Source organism: Natrix helvetica, assembly GCF_964273705.1.
Source record: "Natrix helvetica genome assembly, chromosome: 1".
Lineage (NCBI taxonomy): Eukaryota > Metazoa > Chordata > Lepidosauria > Squamata > Natricidae > Natrix > Natrix helvetica.
In genome coordinates, this window is record NC_138548.1 from 200,120,632 (window position 1) to 200,140,068 (window position 19,437).

Here is a 19,437-nt window from a genome sequence, read left to right on the forward strand (position 1 = left end):
TATTAGGTGGACCGGGAGTTGCTTGGGCAGAGAAAACAAACGGACAAGAATGAATCATCTATTTTAAATTAATCAAAACATTACTTTAAAATAATTTTAAATAGTTTTCAGGATGCTTCAAAGGCTGCCTAAATACATTGGTACTATCTAATAATCATAATTTTCTGGCATTCACTTTAGTTTCCTTCAGATGGAGAATTAACCTTTTTCATCTATTCTGCAGCTCTCCCTTTCCCCCCTCAACAGAATTTTTTTTAGCTTTTGAAAGACAAAAGTAGAAGGGTTGTGAATTAAAGAGGATATGGATTACTTTCTAGTAAGGCTTACTTAATGCAATAATCTTGTCTCCTTCGTGGTGTTATTAGAAGTCTTGACTGCCACTGCCCCATTTACCACTATATTAATCATTTCTCAGCCTTTTGGTTAAGATTCTGGTCACCTTTTTGACGTGGCTTCTTCCGCTCTTACAGCATGCACAAAGTGGAGAAAATGGAATGGTAGCAAAAGGCAATCTATAAAAGTGAGATGTATAAATCAAGTAGATTTGCCTACATTTCTTGTTCCTTTTCTTGGATTTATCCACTATCCCAACTTAGTTTACAAACACAAATCTAATGCTGATTTCATTCCAAAGACTTACTATATATGGTTGTTCCTGGGAAACAGATTGAATGAAAACAAGCCAATGTCTTGGTGTTTCCTTCCTTTGAACCATATCTGTCAAGTATCTCTTAAGGCTGAACACTTAGACTAATGAATTCTTCAGGCCATGTTCTTCTCATATCTGCCATTAACTCCAGCCCAAATCAAGTATCAGGTTCCTGCAGCCTTCATGATTGCATGATGGTGCTGTTTCTTAGTCCACCAAGAAAGATGCCTGGGGCTCAAGGACAGAGAGAAATTGTGAGTATACTATATGGAAGATGAGTGAGCATAGTATGTGAGATGAGTATATTTATTGCAAATTTCTGATGCTTTGGGGCAGGGTTTTTCCAAATGGTGAACCTTGGAACCAGACAGGCTTCTGTGAGGCTCTAAAGATACTATTAAAAATGTTCATGCAAGGTCAGCCAATTCCCTAACATGGAGCTTTCTCTATCAGAGATTCTATACTTTTTTAAAAACGAAAACAGATTTTGCAGTTTGAAAACTTTGAAAACCCTTGCTTTAAATTATATGAGAAAAGTTGCTTTGGGCAAAAATGTATTGCAGAATCACCATAGGTCATTCTCTGATCTTTGATGTGGGGCTCACTCTGTTTATAAGCTTCCTAGTGTTGCTTTTTCCTGAGATAACTTTGGTCAGAAAGCACTATAGGTAGTCCTCAACTTATAACACTTTGTTTAGTGAAGTTACAACAGTACAACACTATTGAAGTTGCAGTATCCTCATGGTCACATGATCAAAATTTGGCAACTGACTTATTTATGACAGTTGCAGTGTCCTGGGGTCATGTGATCAATTTTTGTGATCTTCTGAAAAGCAAAGTCAATGGGGAAGCCACATTCACTTAATAACCCTGTTACTAATTTAACAACTGCAGTAATTCACTTAACAAATGTGGAAAGAAAGATCGTAAAAACTCACTGAACAACTCATTTAGCAACAGAAATGTTGAGCTCAATTGTGATCATAAGTTGAAGACTACTTGGATGTAGCTATTCTATTTTCTTTCAACTATGAAAGCCACAGTTAATAGTAAATAAAAGCTTGATTTAAAAGCACCATTTTTGGAGAAGGTTACACAATTGAAACAATATTGACAACTGCTATTAATATAATTCTTCCATGTTTTGGCAAGAAGCGTTGACCAATCAGTGCAGCTTAATCCAGTGTCAGTATATCTCTGAGCAGCCCTTTTTTTCAAAAAGCAAAACAAAACCAGACATGGACAATTAAAGTATTTTAAAGTTTAAAACAGAGAAAATAAAAATGGTACAGTTGACAAAGCTCCCATTAAGTATGTTATATTGCTCTGTCACTATGACACAGAATATACCATTTATTGAGTGATGATGTGCATATAGGAATGGCTATTGGAGTAAAATCAACAATGAATGCCTAGTCAACAGAAACTGACACACCCTGATGATGAAAATTACATGCATCAACTTCCTGCAAGTTTCACTACATACTTACTATTTTTGTGCCACTGTTTACAAGTTCAAATATGACATCAATGAATATGGCAAGTGCAGATGTTAGGACACCCTTTTACTCAGAACCTTGTAATATCTCCTCTGGCAAAGTAAGGGTATCAAACATTTCCTGTAGTCCTGCTTAAAAACCAGTTCTGTTCCTTCCCATTCTTCCGTGAAGCTGAATTTTCTTCATATTCACTGTTTATGTTTTATTTTGAATCTGCAAACCAACTGCACATAGGTACTCATTCAAACCTGATGAAAGGGGGATTTATGGAGAGGTTTTGTTCTATTTAGTTACGGAATCACTGAAAAACATAATTTGGCGGGGGAGCGGTAGAATGAGGGATAAACCTTTTCATACAATTATATATTTTGAGAGCTGGAAACGTTGATTGAAATTCCAAGTTGGTTCATCTCTCCTGCATAGTATGTGCATTTCCACTCCAAATTATTTCTAAAATTTTAAAATAAACACACCTTTTAGGCCAAACCTTTGTTCTCTCACCCTGTTTCCTTCTGAAATTTATACCTTGCCAACGTGAAGTTGGTTAGGTATAAAGAAATGAAGTCAGCAGGCAAGTCTGGATGCCATGCACTTTTCTAGATACTCTGTGACACCACAGGTGATTCATGCCGTGATTGCAACTAAGGGTTGACTCTAGCTTGTGGTTCCATTTGGAAATGTTTGCCTGGCTTTGTCTTCCCCAAAGGCAGTTCTGTTTGGATGATACATACAACAATTCCCTGAACTTGGGTGGGGAAAAAAAGGATTGTCCTGGTAAGATCAGGCCATGTAGAAAAGAAAAGCTACAGTTTCCCATCAGGATTAAAAAAAAACACCTGGTATTTCTACAAGTCTTCCTGTTCCAATGAAAACCTTCACCTAGTGTGGTCTGACAAATCTTCCCTCAGTGAGCAAGATCAAGATTCCCCGCCCTGACTACCAAATAATGTGGCTGTGAGGATCCTGTACAGGCCGGCCTTAATGCAGAACCAAAGGCCCCTTTGGAAATAGATTATTCAACTCCTTGCAACACCGCTGAAGAAGGCTGAGCATGGTTTTAACAGATGTGTGAAAGAAAATGTCTTGGGTTCAAAACTCCCTTCTGGGCTGGAAATTCAATTCGTGTGTCCCCCACCCCCCCACGCCCATTTTGAAGGCTGCACAATCAGGTTCCCTGTTATAGAGTCACTTGCAGGCATATGAAAGTTGGTTTGTTCCAAATACGTGTGGGTTGTGGGGAGCACATGGGAACACATATGATGAGACACGGCTCTCTCACATCCTTTTTTCACTTTTATGCCTTTTGCAATCGGGCAAAAGCTGCACAGTACTAGAAGCCTTCTAAAGCAGGGGTGTCCAAACTTGGGAACTTTAAGACTTGTGCACTTCAACTCCCAGAATTCCCCAGCCAGCATAGCTGGCTGGGGAATTCTGGGAATTGAAGTCCACAAGTCTTAAAGTTCCCAAGTTTGGGCACCCCTGTTCTAAAGGGTTTGAGACTGCCATGCCACAAAGCCTTGCCTTCTAACCACTTTCTCCCTGAAAACAGCCTCTTCAGTTGCCCAGCAGAGATTGGTCCCTGACCAGATAAAGTAAAATATTGTTTCCCCGAATAGGGTCCACTATAGAACTGGGATCCCAGCGTATTCTAGTTCCCAGCTTATGGAAAAGCATAATTCCATTCTGGCAAAGGCGGTTTTGTTTTCATTTCAGATCTTTTCCATCTATTTGATGAAAGATCTCATGTTCCTGTCTTCTCTACCAACTTTGAAAATAGAATGTCTGACAAAGGAAAACATAAAGGGCATTTTCATGTATTAAGGTAAAAGTAAAAGTTCCCTTTGCACATATGTGCTTGTCGTTCCTGACTCTAGGGGGTGGTGCTCATCTCCATTTCAAAGCCGAAGAGCCAGTCCAAAGACGTCGCCGTGGTCATGTGGCTGGCATGACTAAATGCCGCTGTTACCTTCCCACCAAAGGTGGTTCCTATTTTTCTACTTGCATTTTTTACGTGCTTTCAAACTGCTAGGTTGGCAGAAGCTGGGACAAGTAACGGGAGCTCACTCCATTATGTAGTGCTAGGGATTTGAACCGCCAAACTGCCAACCTTTCTGATCGACAAGCTCAGCATCTTAGCTACTGAACCATTAGGCCTAACTTAATTTGATAGCACTTTGAAGCTGCCCAAAAAAGGCATTCTTTTAAAAACTAAAGAAACATTTTCAAACGTCATTTGTCCTTCTCTTGAACTGCCTGAAGAATAGTACCTATTTTAATCTTCTAAAATATTCCCATCCTACACACAGACTTGTGTTTTCATCCTCTACATCCAATTTCATGAGCCATGAAGGCATTTTTCTATTCTAAAACTTAAATTATATTTTCTATGTTTCCAAAATTACATCACGGTCCACAGTGAAATTTCTGAAATTACTATTCCCAAAATACTTACAGATTTTCACTCTGCTATTTTTGTTTAAGACGTAATCTTCACTGAAGAACAAATCCGTAGTATTTGGTATTTGCTTTCCTGTTAATGTTTTGATACTTTTTTAATTCTATGAATTAACATGGTTTTGCATTTTTTTTAAATCAATTCATTTAAAACCCTTAATTGAACTTATTTTCATTCAATTCATTAAATCATGACTTACCTCCTGGAACTCAATTCATCTTGTTCAAAATTGTTACTTTATCCAGTACAGGGAGGGGTCACATGAGGTTTTTGTCACAGCCTGATTGGTCCATTAGACTGAGGGAAATTCTTCAATCTTCCTCCTTTCCCATTGGCTCCCAGTTTCCGCTCAGTCTTTTGGTCCAAACACTCTGTCTTTTTGGCTCCTAGGTAGGAAAAGTTTTTTTAAAATATTTGTACAGATCTTAATAACTCAATTCGATTGTAATTGGATATTCCAAATTCTAAATTCATAGGCTCGGCCAGGAGACAGTCTCCATGTCCGGGCGGTTGGGGAGGGCCCTGGGGTGAGCCAAGAGTTCAAACTGGTGCCTGGGTGTGCGGGTGTGTCGGCCTCTAATAGGCAGCCTTGGGGCTCGCAGGGCCACGTCTAAAACAAGCCTTGCAGGTGCTGCGGAAGCGCGCGAAGAGCTCTGTTTTGCCGCCCGCCTCAAATTTGGCCACTGAATCAAGCCGAGCTGTCCCTGGCTGTTAAAGAGACCACGGCAGTGTTGGATGCCTGCAGGGGCTCGTAAAGCCTAGAAGAAGCCCCAGCAGGTCTACAGGAGCCACGGCGCCTTAAATCCAAGCCGCGGTGTCCTAATCAAGCCGCGGCAACACCTAAGAGGTTTTTTTGAGGCCAGGTTAGGTTCTGGCGGCCATTTTGAAGCGCGCCACGTGCGCAGGCCGCAGGCAGCCTTGTGGGAGATTCCCATCGCAGAGACTCGTGTGTGGAAGAGCTTCAGCAGTTGCAGATTAGAACGCGGAGCCTCAGCTTTCTACCCAGTAGAAAGTATTCAAGGTACGTGAGTGGGGCGATGGCGGCTCAGCCTGCAGCAGGCCCTTCGCAGGCCCCAGAGGAGGACCTTATGGAGGGTGGAGAGGCCCAGATGGTCAGGCCCAGAACCAGGGCTGTTACATCCAGGCTGCCCAGTCACCTTCTAGGGCAGCCACTAGAGATGAGTTGAGGAGACACAAGGCCTTAGACAAGGCTGTGGCTAGGGCAGAAAAGCAGGCACAGGCTTCCAGGCCCAGATCTAGATCCAGGTCCCCAATCAGGCCTCCTTCTATCCAGTCAGGTTCTTCCCCTAGGGCAGTGCTTCTCAAATAGTGGGGCGGGCCCCCCAGGGGGGGCACGAGGCTCCGTAAAGGGGGGCTCAGCTCAAATTATTTTATATATTTTTGTTTTGCAGGTTAAAGTTTTTTTTAATATTGTGTTCCTTTAAATCCTGTGCTCCTTTAAATCTTTTCTGCTACAGTTAATAAAGCTATTCTTTGTTGTAAATTGATCCACATTTCTTTCTTTTTTTATTCTCGTATACGTTAATAAGGATACAGTGTTATGCAGAGGTGTACTTATAACAATTTTATAGACAAATGATACTATTTACAGTCGCGCGGGGTGCGCGAACTGTTTTCTTCTTCCTAGGGGGGGGGCATGACAGAAAATAATTGAGAAGCACTGCCCTAGGGGGTTCAGTCCCTCTTCTTCGGTTTCCCCGGTTAGGTCACCTAGGGATCCCAGGATGGCAGTATCTCCTTCCCCCCCAGCCTCTGCAGATCCAGTTGGGGGGGAGGAGGCAGATCCACTAGAGGGTTCTTCTAGATCTTTTCATCGTACAACCAGATTAGCCCCTCAGGATCCCGGTCCCTTGCAGGAGGACCTTGAAGACCTAGAATGTTTGCCTGAAAGCATTAAGAGGCTTATCTCAGTTGCCATCCCTCGTGGCATCGCACAAAGAGATAGGGCCCCCCATCCCAGGGCTTCGGGGCTACTCAGACACCACCTCTCCAGGACCTCGTCCCCGTCGGTTGTGAGCGAGGGCTCCACCCGAGGGGAAAATAACTACAATGACATGGGGTTTTCTGAGGATGAAGATTCCGCCCCTCCGGATCCTCCCTCATCCTCGGCTTTGCTTCCACCAGCAATGTTTAAACCACTCTTGCACAAAGCAAGGAAGACCACTAAAATTGGGACTGGGGACCCCATGGTTCCCCCCCCAGGGATCCCAATATGGCAATGTTCTCTAATACAGCTAGGAACAAGGCAGAAATTCCAGCCCCTCCCTTGTTCTTGGAGGTTGTTAAAAACCAGTGGGCACATCCCTCTAATTTTTCTAACCCAGGCAGTAATGATCGCCGCTTCTACAATGTAGAACAAGCCTTTGCCCAGGTGCTCCAGCTGCCCAACATTGACACCCCTATAGCAGCCCTGGTCTCTTCCTCCCCTGTAGTCTCGGGAGATGCGTCTGATAAGATGAAGCCGGAACTAACATTATGCAAAAATTTTAATGCCTCCGCCTGGGCAGACAAGTCAGCGGCTGCCGCCTCCTACTTTAACTGTACTACAGTGATGTGGCTTCGCCAGCTTCAGGATTGCATTCCGATCAAGGATGAGCGTCTGCATCAAGACATAACCAAGAGCATAGCCGCCTCCCAATTCTCGGCAGACGCAACCTTGGATCTGGTGAGATTTTCCTCCAGCGTCCTGGCCACCTCTGTCACCTCCCGTCGCCTGTTGTGGCTACGCAACTGGCAGATGGACAATAAGGCTAAGTGGGGCCTGGTGGCGGCCCCCTATTTGGGGCCGAATCTCTTTGGGGAGGCCCTGGATCCAATATTAATTGAGAACAAGGATAAAAAGAAGGTCCTTCCTTCCAATGCCAAGAAAGCAGAGGCCCGCCCGGCCTCTTACCGCAGGTCATCCTTTAGGGCAGTGTTTTTCAACCACTGTGTTGCCTGGTGTGCCGTGGGAAAATCTTGAATCTTGAAGGGAAGAGGGAAGAGGGAAGCCACCGGGGAAACTACGAATCCCAGCATGCCGTGGCCTCCCCCGCCCCCCAGCCTGCCTGGCCGTCTTGGCACAGGGGAGCGATCCAGCAGCAGCGGGGAGAGGGGGGCGTCAGGGCGGTGGGAGGGGCAGGGAGGGACCGCGGCCAAGTGCCTCCGCCTTCTCGCCCGGGCAAGAGGCTTGCGGGGCTGACGACGGGAGGCGGGATCCGGAGGCTGGGCTGCCACCACCGCAGGGGCTGCTGCGGACGGAGCTCCGATAAGCCGAGGCAGGCCCGCGACCGCGCCTGAGGACGCCTTCGCTGTGGGCTAAAGCGCCCCGCGGGGGCTGGGGGCGGCGCTGCTCCGTGGCGGTGGAGGGAGCCAGCGGCGGTCGAGCGGCCCGGAGCCCCCGCCGGAACTGGGCGGCCGATAAGCAGGTGAGCCCAGCGCCAGGCAAACCGCACCCCCCCCCACGCACCCAGGTAACTGTCCCTGGCCGCCCCCCCCATTTTGTATATATAGACTTTATATATAGTCAATATAGACACAGAGTTAATTTTTTTAACATTTTCTAATGGTGGTGTGCCTCGTGATTTTTTTTCATGAAACAAGTGTGCCTTTGCCCAAAAAAGGTTGAAAAACACTGCTTTAGGGCTCTCGAACAGGATCATCAGCAGAGATACAATTCCTTTAGATCAGATAGGCAGTACTCTCGCCCCTTTTATCAGGACCGCAACAGATTCCAAGGCCAGACCAGATAGCCCTTTCGAGGAGGGGGCGGCCGCCCCTTCTGCAGGGGGAAGTGACTCGAACCTGTCTCTTCCCATAGGTGGCCGTCTGGCAAGTTATGCGGATCAGTGGGACGAGATCACCTCCGATGCATGGGTCAGGGCCACTGTTCGACACGGCCTTCGGCTAGAGTTCCTCTCCACCACCCCCGAAGCTCTTCAGAACGTTCCCTCTCTCCCGGGATCCGGAACGCCAGCGCCTGATGGATCTTGCCATAACACATCTTCTAGAGATCCAGGCGATAGAGCCTGTGCCACCCGCAGAGCATGAGTGGGGCCACTACTCCAATTTGTTTGTGGTCCCAAAGAGCTCGGGGGGCTGGAGGGTGATTCTGGACCTCAAGCGCCTAAATCAGTACCTGGTTTACAGACGACTCAAAATGTCTTCCCTGAAGTCTATCCTCCAGGGCATCCGGCGGGGGGATTATCTGGCATCAATAGACCTGACCGAGGCCTATCTCCACATTCCCATCCTTCCATCCCATCGCAGGTACCTGAGGTTCTCGCACGGGGACCTCCACTTCCAGTACCGGGCCCTCTTGTTCGGGTTGGCCTCGGCGCCCAGCACATTCACAAAGGTCCTGGCGGTGCTGGCAGCTCACCTGCACTTGGTGCTGGTGAGACTCCAATGCTACCTGGACGACGTCCTAGTCCAGGCGAGCTCCCGTCCTCTAGCGTTAGCCAACCTCCAGCTCACCATCCAATGCCTACAGTCCCTCTCCCCATCCATGCGAATCCTCCACCTAGGGACCTATGTTCCCTCTAAGCTGCGTGGGTGCGCGGACGTGCAGGTGGCAACAAAACACAGCGCAGCAGTTTCCAATTGCCGCACAGGGATCTTTAGCATGATGGACTTTAAGCTGCAGGCGGCTAGGAGGCTTCTATCAGCTGGGCCGGGATATTATAGTGCCTGGACACACCCAGAGGAAGGCGGGCCTTTGGCCAACAAAAATGTGGCTGCCTAGGGTTATGATTGGGCTCCCTCCGCTGGTGCGTGGCTGATTGACAGGGAGGCCATTTCCTCCTGGATCAAAGTTATTGAGGGGGGGGGGGAGCAGCGGCAACAGCAAACTCTCCGCGGGATGTGCGGAGCATGCTTCCGTCGCAGTTTGTCGGCTAAGTCCCCATGGCTGGGTTCCCCGCTGTTGGCTCCACTTCCGAGATGCGGGTGTGTGGGAGGTGCTCGCCACGCAAGCAAATGGAAGCCCACGCCAGGTGGGCACATGTCTGAATCCAACCTCTGCTTTCGGAGCATTGGGGCTCGAGGTTTTTTTTGCAGGAAGGGGGAGTCGAGCTGGTGCTCTGCGGATTTTATTTGATTTTATTGCTCGAAAAGAAAAAGAAAACAGAGGCTTCTTGCTCCGCCTAGACCAGAAACTCAAAATCCAGAAAATTAACCTTGTTTAGGAAAGTTTTGCGCTGATGGAAAAATAGTGTTTTCCAGTGAAAGTTTTCCTACTTTTCCTTGTTTGCTTTTTTGGCCTCTATTCCTTCTCCTCTTTTCTTTCTTCCTTTTTTCTTTCTTTTTTCTTTCCTTCCTTCTTCCTTCCTTTCTTCTTTCTCTTTCTCTCTCTTTCTTTTTTCTGCCTCTTTTTCTTATCCTCCCTCCCTCCTCTCCCCTTTTTCTTTCTCCTCTTTCCTTTTCTCTCTCTCTCTCTCTCTCTCTCTCTCTCTCTCTCTCTCTGTGTGTGTTTGTGTGTGTCTCCCTTCCTTCCTTCCTCCCCCTCCCTCCTCTCCCCTCTTTGTTTGTTTCTTTATGTGCCCCAATTGCTAATCTACATCAATTGGTAATTTATTCATAACTTGCTAATATCACTGCAGACTATTGGATAGTAAGGGAGAAAGCATAAAGCATATAAAGTAATTCATAGTATGGAAAATGTGGATAGAGGGAAGTTTTGATCCTTTTCCCATAGAAAGTCATCCATTGAACTTGAATACATCAGAACTGAAAAAAGTGACTTACGGCTGTTCTTCACACTTATGATCATTGCAGCATCCCCATGGCCACATGATCAAAATTTGGATCTTTGGCAACTGCCTCATTTTTGATGGTTGCAGTGTCCTGGGGTCACCTTTTGCAACCTTCTGCCAAGCAAAGTCAGTAGGAAAGTCAGATTGATTTAACAAACAGGTTACTGATTTAACCGCAGTGATTCACTTAACTGTATGTAGCAAGAAAGGTTGTAAAATGGGGCAAAACTCACTTAGCAAATTTCTCACTTAGCAATAGAAACTTTGGGCTCAATTAGGGTCGTAGATTGAGGACTACCTGTATAGGGAGATTTCTTTACTTAATGTATATTTACATGGTAGAATTGAGTTTCAAATAACACTGATTTCGTTGTCGGGTGACATCTATGAAAAACATTCAGATGCTCAGGCATGAAAATGTGCTGCTCAAATATACTTTTCCGCTCACACTGAAAAAAAATTAGAGGGAACATTGCTAGGGACAGTGATAGATTCAGTGTCAGGCATATTCCAGTTCTCCCCGAATCGGTTGGCCAGCCTCTGGCATCTGGCGGCCACGGTCCAAAGGAATCGGTCATTTTCCATCCTGACCTTGTCTCAGCTACTTGGCAATATGGTATTGTGCATCGGGATAGTTCCGTGGGCCCGTCTCCACCTGCGAGCTCTTCAGTGGTCCCTGATCCCCTTCCAGAAGAGGAGGATAAGCAACTCCCCTCGGTCCATCCGTCTTCCAGCAGAGGTCCGGACGTCCATCCAGTGGTGGCTATCACCGGCGCTACAACAAGGTTGCTCGTTCTGGGAGCCGGACAGAGTGACTGGGCTCCAGGATGGCACAGGGCCGTTGGTCCGCCTGAGACCTCAGGCACAACATCAACTGGCTGGAGCTGAGAGTGGCGCATTTGGCCCTCCAACAGTTCAAGGACCTGATCCAAGGGTGACATGTTCTACTGCTGACAGACAATGTCGCCACGAAGACACACATCATTTGTCAGAGGGGTACTCACTCCCGGGCTCTCCGGCTGGAGACTCTGAAGATTGGCTCCTGGGCAGAGAAACACCTCGCCTCCCTGGTCTCGGAACACATCTCGGGGGAGTCCAACCACCAGGTGGACTGGTTGAGCCAAGCGACTCTCGACAATGGCAAATGGCAGCTACTACCCGAACTGTTCCAAAAGATATGCCAGAGGTTCGATACTCCACAAGTAGACTTGTTTGCCACACCTGCCAACATGCAGCTGACGAGGTTCTTTTCCCCGTTCCAGACACGCATGGCAGAGGGCACGGACGCCCTTCGGAGCAAGTGGCCCCGGGCCTCCTGTATGCTTTCCCTCCCATTCCCCTTATCCCAGGGACCGTCAGGAAGATAGTGTCAGAGGGGGCCCACGTTATTCTGCTAGCCCCCTATTGGCCCAGGAGACCATGGTTCGCGGACCTGGTCCAGCTTTCGATTTCCCAACCGTGGAGGATTCCTCGGGAGAAGGTCGTTCTGTGCCAGAGGGTCCTGATCCACCCAGAGCCCCAGTGGCTCCACTTGACCGCCTGGCACTTGAACGGCGGATCTTGAGGTTGGCTGACCACTCCTCCAGGGTCATAGACACAATAGAGGCCTCCAGGCGGCCATCAACCACCCGGATCTATAACTCCACTTGGTCCATGTTTGTTAGGTGGTGCACCCTGTGGGGACTCTCTCCCACTAGGGCCTCGGTAGCCAATGTCCTAGACTTTCTGCAGAAGGGGTTGGAGGATGGCCTGTCTCACAACACCCTTCGCCATCAGGTAGCTGCTTTGTCCACCGTCTTGGGGGGAGAGGGGTCCCACTTCCTGTCCCATTCTGCCCTAATTAAATGCTTCCTCAGAGGGGCGGCGAATCTCAGGCCACCCCCCCATTCATAGGTTCCCTACATGGGATCTCCCTCTGGTCCTCAGGGCATTGACGAGGGCTCCCTTTGAGCCCCTCCGTAGGGTCCATCTTAGGTTTCTTTTCCTGAAAGTAGCATTCCTCGTGACTGTCACGTCAGCTAGACGGATTTCGGAACTGGGTGCTCTCTCGTCCAGGGACGACCTCTGTCTGTTCCATCAGAATAGGGTGGTTTTTTGCCTTGATCACACTTTCCTTCCAAAGGTGAACACCTCTTTCCATAGGGCGCAGGAGATTATCCTGCCCAATTTCTGCCCGGCCCCTTCACACAAAAGGGAACGCCTCTGGCACCGATTGGACGTCCGCCGGGCCTTACACATCTACCTCAGGCGGACGTCAGAGGTGTGCAGGTCAGAGGCCCTGTTTGTTTCCTTTCAGCCAGGGTCACTGGGGGCCAGGGTATCTTCTGCAACCATCGGTCGGTGGCTGTGGCAGGCCATAGTAGCAGCCTACGAAGCGTCAGGCCAGACTCCCCCGACAGGCATAACGGCTCATTCGACTCGAAGCGCCGTGACCACGGCGGCATGGGCCATGAGGGCCCTGTTCAAGGATATCTGTCGAGCTGCCATTTGGGCCTCTCCGACTCCCTTCGTACGTCACTACCGTCTGGACGAGTACGCGTCAGCGGAGGCGTCCTTCGGACGGTGTGTCCTACAGCGGGTGGCGGCCATCCCTCCTCCTGGGCCCTAGGGGTTCTTTTCCCTCCCTGGGACGTAGCTTGGGTATGTCCCTCATGTGACCCCACCCTCTACTCTACTGGAAAAAAGAATGTTGGTCTTACCTGAATGTATCTTTTAAGTAGAGTAGAGGGAGGGGTCACTACCCACCCTAGTTAGTTGTAGGGCCGGGCTTAAAGGAGGGCCGGGAGGTTCCTGGGTCTTCTTGTGTTTGACTACAGATGCGGAACTTCAACATCGAGGAAACTGGGAGCCAATGGGAACGGAGGAAGATTGAAGAATTTCCCTCAGTCTAATGGACCAATCAGGCTGTGACAAAACCCTCATGTGACCCCTCCCTCTACTCTACTTAAAAGACACGTTCAGGTAAGACCAACTTTCTTTTCTCTTACTGATCTTGGGATCTTCAACCCTGAATATTGTGGTGCCTTTTCCCTTCTAAGTGCAATCCTATCGATATATAAAAATTTTCAGGACCAGTAATTCTTGTCATATAGAAAAGCACCAATCTCTCTAAGAATTTATATAGTCCTCAACTTACAAGAGTTTGTTCAGTTACCTTTCAAAGTCACAATGGCACTGAAAAACTGACATTACCATTTTTCACACTTAGGACCTGTAGTCATGTGATCAAAATTCAGATGCTTGGCAACTGGTTCATATTTATGAGAACTGCAATATCTCGGGGTCACATGATCACCTTTTGCGACCTTCTGACAAGTCAACCAGGAAGCCAGATTCACTTAACTGTCTTACTAACTTAACAACTGCAATGATTCGCTTAACAATTGTGGCAAGAAAGGTTGTAAAATGGGACAAAACTCACTTAACAAATGTCTCTTAGCATAAATTTTGGGCTCAATTGTGGTCATAAGTTGAGGACTAGCTGTAGAAACTTCCTTGTAAGTTGGTACATTCAGATTTCTAGGCTGCAAATGAATTCAACTGCCTATGCTTAAACTCACCTTAGTATGAGCTATCCAACCAAAAATGCATTCGGTAAGCCAGTCATGTATGACTACGTTGGATGTGGTGCTAAACCATGTTAAGGGCACATGTCCTTCTTGTGTTTAAAGGGCACATTAACAGCTATAGGACATGCTGAAGAGTAGTTACTCTAAAAAGATGACCAAAGCCAATCTTCCACCCAATTAAAAAATAATTCCATTAGCACCTTTTCCAACTATTTTATTAAAGTAAGCTTTCATGAGCTTCATCACAAACATACAGCCACACTCCTTTCATGATTGTTTAATAAATCAGAATCGGTTGAGGGGTCAGATCTATGTATTTGTTAGATACTTGTTCTAACTATAGAGGTTTCCACCAAGGTCCTGTGTTCCAGCGGGAACAGAGGTTTAATCCTATTGATCGAAGGGTCTGATAGCTCCCTATAAAAGGGCTGCTGTCAGACTCAACCTTCGCTGGATTGTTCTCACTTGTTGTAAATAAAGAGCTGTTGTTACCGTTAAGCAATCCAGCAAGTACATCCAGCCCGGAGATCAGCGCGGCTTCAAGCAGCCATTTTTGAGCGGCAAACTCAAAACGCCCTCAGAACACAAAATGGCCATGCACGCCCCACCGACTCCATATGACCCAGTCACCGAGCACTGGGACTCGTACATGCTACGATTTGACTGCTTCCTCGAGGCAAACGACCACATGGGCCTTTCTGAAGGCCGCAAAAAGAATATGTTCCTCGGGTTCTGTGGCCGGGAAGTGTTCAAGACCTCTCTGAGCTGACACCGCTACAATCAGTCGCCTTGTCCGTGCTCCAGCAGACGCTGAGGACCCACTATGCCCCCAAGCCATCCAAGCACGTTCACATGAGTTTAACATCAGGAACCAGAAAGAGGGCAAGTCAATTAACGAGTATGTTGCGGCGCTCTGCAAGGCCGCAGCATACTGCGAATTCAGAGACCTGGATGAGCTGATTCTGGACCACATAATTTGCAGCGTGCAGGACATTAACTTACAGAGGAGGTTACTCGCTAAATCTAGCCTCACTCTGCAGATCGCCTTGGACGAAGCCAGGGCGTCCGAATCAGCCGTCAAATCTACTGAAACTCTGCAGCGCCAAAGCGCTCCATAAGATGTGCGAAAGAGTACATGCGTACATCGCGAGGCTGCAGAGGGCGAGAGCTCAGGTGAGGAAGATTGCAGCTGCCGCGTGCGCAGTAGCTGAGCCCAGCCAGTGCGCAAATTCAAACCGTGTTTCCCACCTTGCGCTAGCTGCGTTGCCTTTTACTCCAGGACCTTGTCTGCTGCAGAGCGGAACTACAGTCAGCTAGACCGTGAGACTTAGGCTGCAGTGGCTGGAGTAAAGAGGTTTCATGAGTATCTTTATGGCTGGGACTTCGAACTGGTTACGGACCACAAGCCGTAGTTGGGCTTACTGGCTGGGGACTGACCTACCCCAGTGTCATTATCACCCCGCATGACCAGATGGACCATCTTCCTAGCTGCCTACTCCTACCGTCTCATCCACCGACCAGGCTCCACTTTGGGGCACGCTGACGCTCTCTGTCGCTGCCCGCTGCCTGAACTTCTCGCTGACCCTACCCCCGAGACCCCAGTCCTCCTCATTGACTGCCTTGAGACTGGACCTGTCTCGTCCAGTGATGTTGCCCGTCACTCTGCAAAGGACTCCACCATTAAACAAATTTTGACCTGGGTGTGGAGGGGGTGGCCCAAGGGGCCTGTTGGGGCTGATTTCAAAATGTATTTTGCCAAACGCGATGAGTTATTGTTTGTAAATGGCTGTTTACTGTGGGGGGACCGGGTTGTTGTTCCACCCAAACTGCGCATTGCAGTATTAGAGGCTTTATACGTAGGGCATCCTGGAATTGTCAGGATGAAGTCTTTGGCTAGGAGTTACGTGTGGTGGCCTAACATGGACAGGGAGATCGAAGAATGGGTGGCTACCTGCACACCGTGCCAGGAGTCCAGACCAGCTTCCCCAGAGGTGCCCGCTAAGGAGTGGGAGCAACCTCAAGCACTGTGGTCTAGGGTGCACATTGACTTTGCTGGCCCAGTTCATTGCCAGACATTCCTCGTAGTTGTGGATGCCTACTCGAAATGGCTAGAGGTAGTCCTGATGACCTCCACTACGGCAGAAGCAGTCATCAAGGTGCTACGGAGACTTTTCTCCATGCACAGCCTGCCCAACGTCTTGGTCTCTGACAACGGGCCCCAATTCACAGCCATACAATTTGAGACCTTCCTAACAGCTCAGGGAATCAGGCATGCCATGGTCATGCCATTCCATCTGGCCTCCAATGGTCAGGCAGAGAGAATGGTGAGATCTGCAAAAGAGGTTTAATCCTATTGGTCGAAGGGTCTGACAGCTCCCTATAAAAAGGCTGCTGTCAGACTCAGCCTTCGCTGGATTTTTCCCACTTGTTGTACTTAATAAAGAGCTGTTGTTACCGTTAAGCCTGTGTGTGCCTATCCATTACCCAATCTGACAGTATTAATCTATCTAAAATTGAGGCGCCTGGACTATTTTGTCTTTTTAATTGGGCCACTTGAACAGAAGGGAGGAAACTACTCTTCCAAATTGTTTGTCATGACATTTCTCTCTCTCTCCCTCTCTCTCCCCCTCTCCCTCTCTCTCAGAGCAATTATTAACTGCATGTGGGTTTAGAAGAGATAGTCCAGGCATTTATGACACACAAACACCCTCGGGCTATTTAATTGCGCGGGTCTCGGTCTCAAACCCAGGTCCAAACGGCCTGGGGTCAGCCAGGAACCCCCTGGTTCAGACGATCTCCCTTTAATGCTGAATGGTTCTGGCAATTCTCGGGGAGCCGAGGAAAGGCTGGCGGAAGTTTCCCCAATCCTCCTCAAAGATGCTGTGCCGTCCTTTTCTCCGATTGGAGGCGAGGAGGCATCTCAGCCGGGCTCCTCTCATCCTCGGGGGCTCCAATTAAGCGCCTTCTCTTGGCCACCCCAGGGGGAGCTGCCTCGGGTGCTGCGAAGGGGACCGAGGAAGCGGGTGGGGAAGGGGAGGGCGGAGCGCCTGTCAGGGCCGCGAGCATTTCAGGCCAATGGCTTCCTTTCTTTCTCGCGAGGCGACGTGGAAGCGGAGCTTTGCGCTTTGTTAAGTTTTGCCTCAACTTGACAAAGCGACCCGAAGCTCCCGCGCTAGGCAGGGCATGGAGTCCTCGCGAGAAGGAGTCTTTCCCCCGACCGATTTTTTTAAAAACCAGAGCCTCTTGTTAAATTCTCTCTCCCCCCCCCCGCGCCCCGCCCTCCGACCGCACAATGCCAGATGCCCGGCGACGCCAGAGCGGCTCTTTGTGTCTTGGCAGCAGAAGTGGCGGAGATAACCCGCCAGAGGGCGCCTCTCCCACACAAATTCCCAGCCCGTGCGCTACGTGCGGCTGGCGGTGCTTTCGCCCGCGGCTGTCCCAGAGCAGCCGCTTTGCTCTTCCGCAGCCCACGCTTTGGGCTCGTCTCATCCGCCGCTGGGGCGGGGCAGGCGGAGTAGCACGCAAGGGCGGCGGCGGCGGGGTGGGTGTGGGTGTTGGACTGTTATGGATACTGAAGTCGCTCGGAGGCTGGGTCGAGGAGTACGGATTCCCCGGGCTGTGGGCAGCTGGGGCCCTAGGGTGGCTGAGCTCTCTATTCCGACGTGGCCCTTTGTCTCTCTCCGGCAGGAAAAATCTTTTCGGTTCAGAGCAGCCGGACGGATAGGAGAAAGCACCTTGGGTTCCGGAGGCCGCTTTCCTCCTTAGCTTCCAGCTGGCGACTTCCTTCATTTTTGCCCCGGAGCAGAGGTTGTGTGGGGGGGGGGGGTTTGCAAGTCTTTGCAGCTGCTCCTTCCTGTTGCAAGAGATGCAGACCAGGCTAGGCTCCCCTTACATATTTCCCCTTAGAGCACAAGTGCAGCCGCCTGCCCATCCACGGCCTATTTTTCCCTATCAGGCTAAAGCTGGCTGATGGTTGCCTTGTCTCCTGGCCGATGGGCCTCCCTGGAGAGGTCAATGCTCAGTCCTGCCTTTCCTCTGCAGGTGGGACAGGGGTGTCTCAAACCACCCTTTGCAGAAGTGTCTCAACCTTTGTGAGCGCAGGCACTCTCCGGCCAGTGTGTCACTGTAGTGGATATGGGTTGGGTGCCTCAGAATGCCATACTCCACAGCTGTTGTGTAGAGTCAGTAAGGTCTTCTTCCCATTGCCATCCACTTGTGGCAGAAAGTGGTTTGCAGCAGAGAGCATGCAGCCTGGAGCTTAATTTTTCTCCTGGCTGCTTTCCGTTCACTCCGGCAGAAGGGGAAGTTGCATGGACAGATGTAAGCAGCCCCCCCTCCTTTTAATGGGCCTTGCAAGTCAAAAAATGGGACAAACATATTTTAAATAAATAACAGAAATGTCTCCAGTCAGATTGTTTGCAACAAAGGGTCCACTGGCTAGCTTGGCCTTTGTGTAGGAGGCATTGGCCTATCAACTGAGTTGTCCATATTGGGATAAGTCTGTGTAGGTGTTAGCAGGGAATGAATCATTCCTAAAAAGGCGCTGCTTATCGTAGAAGCCTGCTCTGGATGTCTTGCCCTTTGAGCTCTAAAACTTTGCTTTCAATGCATCCCTTCAGAATATCATTCCTGGCAGTTGCAGATGGGGAGAGGGAATTCTCTTAAGAGATCATTTCCATCATCCCCTGACCCAAGACAGTTTCCACCATCCTTGGAGAAAAGCAGGAGGATGCACTTGGTATCAAATCAACACGAATGTGCACAGTTTATTGTTGGTGAGAAGACGGTCACGTTAATCATCCAATCAATTTTGTTGACTATTTTGTAACCTATGGAGAAATAAGGAGCTTTGTGTGTTGAACTAGAATGGACCTTGAGTCAATTCTTGCCCAGCAGTAGGTTAAAATAGCCTAGCCTCATGTATTCCACCCTGGAAGCCTTGTAAATAAACTGATTAATAACTTGATCATTGATTGATAGTGGGGGGAAAGAGTGCTGAAAGATTCTCTGTCTGGGCTCCCCAATGTTGCCATCTGATTCCCAGTAAATTGTGTACCCATCCAAGTTTTTATTGTGCATGCAATTACCCTTCCTTATTCATGGAATTCTATTAGATCTCTAGATCAGGGGTCCCCATCCCCCAGAAGCCCCACCCACGAGATGTAGGCAGCATGCAGGCAGCACCCCCCTCCCTCTGGTCCATGGAGAAACCACTCTCCTTAGAACTGGTCCCTGGTGCCCAAAGGCTTGCGGGCCACTGCTCTAGATGACCTTATCTTCCACTGTAACCCTCCTTTTTCATCTTTCCGTTTTGTTACCAATAGATGGCTAGGAGAAAAGGTAGAATATATGGGATCCCTCTGTCTGGAAGCCCCCTGAATATGTCTTCAAAGCCTCATGCCCCCAAAATTGCTCTTTTCTGGCCTGTGTTCCTGGATCAGGTCCTTGGCATATGGCTGAACTGTCTAAGTCAGTATTTTATTTGAATGTTGGGCATCATCCCAGGACCTGT